This window comes from Taudactylus pleione, unplaced genomic scaffold, assembly GCF_031769625.1.
Source record: "Taudactylus pleione unplaced genomic scaffold, aTauple2 ptg001691l, whole genome shotgun sequence".
NCBI classification, from domain to species: domain Eukaryota; kingdom Metazoa; phylum Chordata; class Amphibia; order Anura; family Myobatrachidae; genus Taudactylus; species Taudactylus pleione.
In genome coordinates this window covers 440,405-446,819 of record NW_028286088.1, presented here as the reverse complement: position 1 = coordinate 446,819, position 6,415 = coordinate 440,405, and positions in this window count along the sequence as shown.

Below are 6,415 nucleotides of genomic sequence, written 5' to 3'. Positions count from 1 at the left end.
TATAGGTGACCTCACACTTCCGTTATCATTTGCTGAGCTGTAGGGAGGGAGGGGGACTGAGTTCTGGCTGAGGAGGATCACTGTGTATAGGTGACTTCACACTTCTCTTATCATTTGCTGAGCTGTAGGGGAGGGGGTCTGAGTTCTGGTTGAGGAGGAGCACTGTGTATAGGTGACTTCACACTTCTCTTATCATTTGCTGAGCTGTAGGGGAGGGGGTCTGAGTTCTGGTTGAGGAGGAGCACTGTGTATAGGTGACTTCACACTTCTGTTATCATTTGCTGAGCTGTAGGGAGGGAGGGGGACTGAGTTCTGGTTGAGGAGGAGCACTCTGTATAGGTGACTTCACACTTCTGTTATCATTTGCTGAGCTGTAGGGGAGGGAGGGGGACTGAGTTCTGGCTGAGGAGGAGCACTCTGTATAGGTGACTTCACACTTCCGTTATCATTTGCTGAGCTGTAGTGGAGGGAGGGGGACTGAGTTCTGGCTGAGGAGGAGCACTCTGTATAGGTGACCTCACACTTCCGTTATCATTTGCTGAGCTGTAGGGGACGGAGGGGGACTGAGTTCTGGCTGAGGAGCACTCTGTATAGGTGACTTCACACTTCCGTTATCATTTGCTGAGCTGTAGGGAGGGAGGGGGAATGAGTTCTGGCTGAGGAGGAGCACTGTGTATAGGTGACTTCACACTTCCATTATCATTTGCTGAGCTGAAGGGGAGGAGGGGGACTGAGTTCTGGCTGAGGAGGAGCACTCTGTATAGGTGACTTCACACTTCCGTTATCATTTGCTGAGCTGTAGGGGACGGAGGGGGACTGAGTTCTGGCTGAGGAGGAGCACTCTGTATAGGTGACTTCACACTTCCGTTATCATTTGCTGAGCTCTAGGGGACGGAGGGGGACTGAGTTCTGGCTGAGGAGGAGCACTGTGTATAGGTGACTTCATACTTCCGTTATTTGCTGAGCTGTAGGGAGGGAGGGGGACTGAGTTCTGGCTGAGGAGGAGCACTCTGTATAGGTGACTTCACACTTCCGTTATCATTTGCTGAGCTGTAGGGGATGGAGGGGGACTGAGTTCTGGCTGAGGAGGAGCACTCTGTATAGGTGACTTCACACTTCCGTTATCATTTGCTGAGCTGTAGGGGAGGGAGGGGGACTGAGTTCTGGCTGAGGAGGAGCACTCTGTATAGGTGACCTCACACTTCCGTTATCATTTGCTGAGCTGTAGGGGACGGAGGGGGACTGAGTTCTGGCTGAGGAGGAGCACTCTGTATTGGTGACTTCACACTTCCGTTATCATTTGCTGAGCTGTAGGGAGGGAGGGGGAATGAGTTCTGGCTGAGGAGGAGCACTGTGTATAGGTGACTTCACACTTCCGTTATCATTTGCTGAGCTGTAGGGAGGGAGGGGGACTGAGTTCTGCCTGAGGAGGAGCACTCTGTATAGGTGACTTCACACTTCCGTTATCATTTGCTGAGCTGTAGGGAGGGAGGGGGACTGAGTTCTGGCTGAGGAGGAGCACTGTGTATAGGTGACTTCACACTTCCGTTATCATTTGCTGAGCTGTAGGGAGGGAGGGGGACTGAGTTCTGGCTGAGGAGGAGCACTGTGTATAGGTGACTTCACACTTCCGTTATCATTTGCTGAGCTGTAGGGGAGGAGGGGGTCTGAGTTCAGGCTGAGGAGGAGCACTGTGTATAGGTGACTTCACACTTCTGATATCATTTGCTGAGCTGTAGGGGAGGGGGTCTGAGTTCTGGTTGATGAGGAGCACTGTGTATAGGTGACCTCACACTTCCGTTATCATTTGCTGAGCTGTATGGAGGGAGGGGGACTGAGTTCTGGCTGAGGAGGATCACTGTGTATAGGTGACTTCACACTTCTCTTATCATTTGCTGAGCTGTAGGGGAGGGGGTCTGAGTTCTGGTTGAGGAGGAGCACTGTGTATAGGCGACTTCACACTTCTCTTATCATTTGCTGAGCTGTAGGGGAGGGGGTCTGAGTTCTGGTTGAGGAGGAGCACTGTGTATAGGTGACTTCACACTTCCGTTATCATTTGCTGAGCTGTAGGGAGGGAGGGGGAATGAGTTCTGGCTGAGGAGGAGCACTGTGTATAGGTGACTTCACACTTCCATTATCATTTGCTGAGCTGAAGGGGAGGAGGGGGACTGAGTTCTGGCTGAGGAGGAGCACTCTGTATAGGTGACTTCACACTTCCGTTATCATTTGCTAAGCTGTAGGGGATGGAGGGGGACTGAGTTCTGGCTGAGGAGGAGCACTCTGTATAGGTGACTTCACACTTCCGTTATCATTTGCTGAGCTCTAGGGGACGGAGGGGGACTGAGTTCTGGCTGAGGAGGAGCACTGTGTATAGGTGACTTCATACTTCCGTTATTTGCTGAGCTGTAGGGTGGGAGGGGGACTGAGTTCTGGCTGAGGAGGAGCACTCTGTATAGGTGACTTCACACTTCCGTTATCATTTGCTGAGCTGTAGGGGATGGAGGGGGACTGAGTTCTGGCTGAGGAGGAGCACTTTGTATAGGTGACTTCACACTTCCGTTATCAATTGCTGAGCTGTAGGGGAGGGAGGGGGACTGAGTTCTGGCTGAGGAGGAGCACTCTGTATAGGTGACCTCACACTTCCGTTATCATTTGCTGAGCTGTAGGGGACGGAGGGGGACTGAGTTCTGGCTGAGGAGGAGCACTCTGTATAGGTGACTTCACACTTCCGTTATCATTTGCTGAGCTGTAGGGAGGGAGGGGGAATGAGTTCTGGCTGAGGAGGAGCACTGTGTATAGGTGACTTCACACTTCCGTTATCATTTGCTGAGCTGTAGGGAGGGAGGGGGACTGAGTTCCGGCTGAGGAGGAGCACTCTGTATAGGTGACTTCACACTTCCGTTATCATTTGCTGAGCTGTAGGGAGGGAGGGGGACTGAGTTCTGGCTGAGGAGGAGCACTGTGTATAGGTGACTTCACACTTCCGTTATCATTTGCTGAGCTGTAGGGAGGGAGGGGGACTGAGTTCTGGCTGAGGAGGAGCACTGTGTATAGGTGACTTCACACTTCCGTTATCATTTGCTGAGCTGTAGGGGAGGAGGGGGTCTGAGTTCAGGCTGAGGAGGAGCACTGTGTATAGGTGACTTCACACTTCTGATATCATTTGCTGAGCTGTAGGGGAGGGGGTCTGAGTTCTGGTTGAGGAGGAGCACTGTGTATAGGTGACCTCACACTTCCGTTATCATTTGCTGAGCTGTAGGGAGGGAGGGGGACTGAGTTCTGGCTGAGGAGGATCACTGTGTATAGGTGACTTCACACTTCCGTTTCATTTGCTGAGCTGTAGGGGAGGAGGGGTCTGAGTTCTGGCTGAGGAGGAGCACTGTGTATAGGTGACTTCACACTTCTGATATCATTTGCTGAGCTGTAGGGGAGGGGGTCTGAGTTCTGGTTGAGGAGGAGCACTGTGTATAGGTGACCTCACACTTCCGTTATCATTTGCTGAGCTGTAGGGAGGGAGGGGGACTGAGTTCTGGCTGAGGAGGATCACTGTGTATAGGTGACTTCACACTTCTCTTATCATTTGCTGAGCTGTAGGGGAGGGGGTCTGAGTTCTGGTTGAGGAGGAGCACTGTGTATAGGTGACTTCACACTTCTCTTATCATTTGCTGAGCTGTAGGGGAGGGGGTCTGAGTTCTGGTTGAGGAGGAGCACTGTGTATAGGTGACTTCACACTTCTGTTATCATTTGCTGAGCTGTAGGGAGGGAGGGGGACTGAGTTCTGGTTGAGGAGGAGCACTCTGTATAGGTGACTTCACACTTCTGTTATCATTTGCTGAGCTGTAGGGGAGGGAGGGGGACTGAGTTCTGGCTGAGGAGGAGCACTCTGTATAGGTGACTTCACACTTCCGTTATCATTTGCTGAGCTGTAGTGGAGGGAGGGGGACTGAGTTCTGGCTGAGGAGGAGCACTCTGTATAGGTGACCTCACACTTCCGTTATCATTTGCTGAGCTGTAGAGGACGGAGGGGGACTGAGTTCTGGCTGAGGAGGAGCACTCTGTATAGGTGACTTCACACTTCCGTTATCATTTGCTGAGCTGTAGGGAGGGAGGGGGAATGAGTTCTGGCTGAGGAGGAGCACTGTGTATAGGTGACTTCACACTTCCATTATCATTTGCTGAGCTGAAGGGGAGGAGGGGGACTGAGTTCTGGCTGAGGAGGAGCACTCTGTATAGGTGACTTCACACTTCCGTTATCATTTGCTGAGCTGTAGGGGACGGAGGGGGACTGAGTTCTGGCTGAGGAGGAGCACTCTGTATAGGTGACTTCACACTTCCGTTATCATTTGCTGAGCTCTAGGGGACGGAGGGGGACTGAGTTTTGGCTGAGGAGGAGCACTGTGTATAGGTGACTTCATACTTCCATTATTTGCTGAGCTGTAGGGAGGGAGGGGGACTGAGTTCTGGCTATGGAGGAGCACTCTGTATAGGTGACTTCACACTTCCGTTATCATTTGCTGAGCTGTAGGGGATGGAGGGGGACTGAGTTCTGGCTGAGGAGGAGCACTCTGTATAGGTGACTTCACACTTCCGTTATCATTTGCTGAGCTGTAGGGGAGGGAGGGGGACTGAGTTCTGGCTGAGGAGGAGCACTCTGTATAGGTGACCTCACACTTCCGTTATCATTTGCTGAGCTGTAGGGGACGGAGGGGGACTGAGTTCTGGCTGAGGAGGAGCACTCTGTATTGGTGACTTCACACTTCCATTATCATTTGCTGAGCTGTAGGGAGGGAGGGGGAATGAGTTCTGGCTGAGGAGGAGCACTGTGTATAGGTGACTTCACACTTCCGTTATCATTTGCTGAGCTGTAGGGAGGGAGGGGGACTGAGTTCTGCCTGAGGAGGAGCACTCTGTATAGGTGACTTCACACTTCCGTTATCATTTGCTGAGCTGTAGGGAGGGAGGGGGACTGAGTTCTGGCTGAGGAGGAGCACTGTGTATAGGTGACTTCACACTTCCGTTATCATTTGCTGAGCTGTAGGGAGGGAGGGGGACTGAGTTCTGGCTGAGGAGGAGCACTGTGTATAGGTGACTTCACACTTCCGTTATCATTTGCTGAGCTGTAGGGGAGGAGGGGGTCTGAGTTCAGGCTGAGGAGGAGCACTGTGTATAGGTGACTTCACACTTCTGATATCATTTGCTGAGCTGTAGGGGAGGGGGTCTGAGTTCTGGTTGAGGAGGAGCACTGTGTATAGGTGACCTCACACTTCCGTTATCATTTGCTGAGCTGTAGGGAGGGAGGGGGACTGAGTTCTGGCTGAGGAGGATCACTGTGTATAGGTGACTTCACACTTCTCTTATCATTTGCTGAGCTGTAGGGGAGGGGGTCTGAGTTCTGGTTGAGGAGGAGCACTGTGTATAGGCGACTTCACACTTCTCTTATCATTTGCTGAGCTGTAGGGGAGGGGGTCTGAGTTCTGGTTGAGGAGGAGCACTGTGTATAGGTGACTTCACACTTCCGTTATCATTTGCTGAGCTGTAGGGAGGGAGGGGGAATGAGTTCTGGCTGAGGAGGAGCACTGTGTATAGGTGACTTCACACTTCCATTATCATTTGCTGAGCTGTAGGGGAGGGAGGGGGACTGAGTTCTGGCTGAGGAGGAGCACTCTGTATAGGTGACTTCACACTTCTGTTATCATTTGCTGAGCTGTAGGGGAGGGGGTCTGAGTTCTGGTTGAGGAGGAGCACTGTGTATAGGTGACTTCATACTTCCATTATTTGCTGAGCTGTAGGGAGGGAGGGGGACTGAGTTCTGGCTATGGAGGAGCACTCTGTATAGGTGACTTCACACTTCCGTTATCATTTGCTGAGCTGTAGGGAGGGAGGGGGACTGAGTTCTGGCTGAGGAGGAGCACTCTGTATAGGTGACTTCACACTTCCGTTATCATTTGCTGAGCTGTAGGGGACGGAGGGGGACTGAGTTCTGGCTGAGGAGGAGCACTCTGTATAGGTGACTTCACACTTCCGTTATCATTTGCTGAGCTCTAGGGGATGGAGGGGGACTGAGTTCTGGCTGAGGAGGAGCACTGTGTATAGGTGACTTCATACTTCCGTTATTTGCTGAGCTGTAGGGAGGGAGGGAGACTGAGTTCTGGCTGAGGAGGAGCACTCTGTATAGGTGACTTCACACTTCCGTTATCATTTGCTGAGCTGTAGGGGATGGAGGGGGACTGAGTTCTGGCTGAGGAGGAGCACTCTGTATAGGTGACTTCACACTTCCGTTATCATTTGCTGAGCTGTAGGGGAGGGAGCGGGACTGAGTTCTGGCTGAGGAGGAGCACTCTGTATAGGTGACCTCACACTTCCGTTATCATTTGCTGAGCTGTAGGGGACGGAGGGGGACTGAATTCTGGCTGAG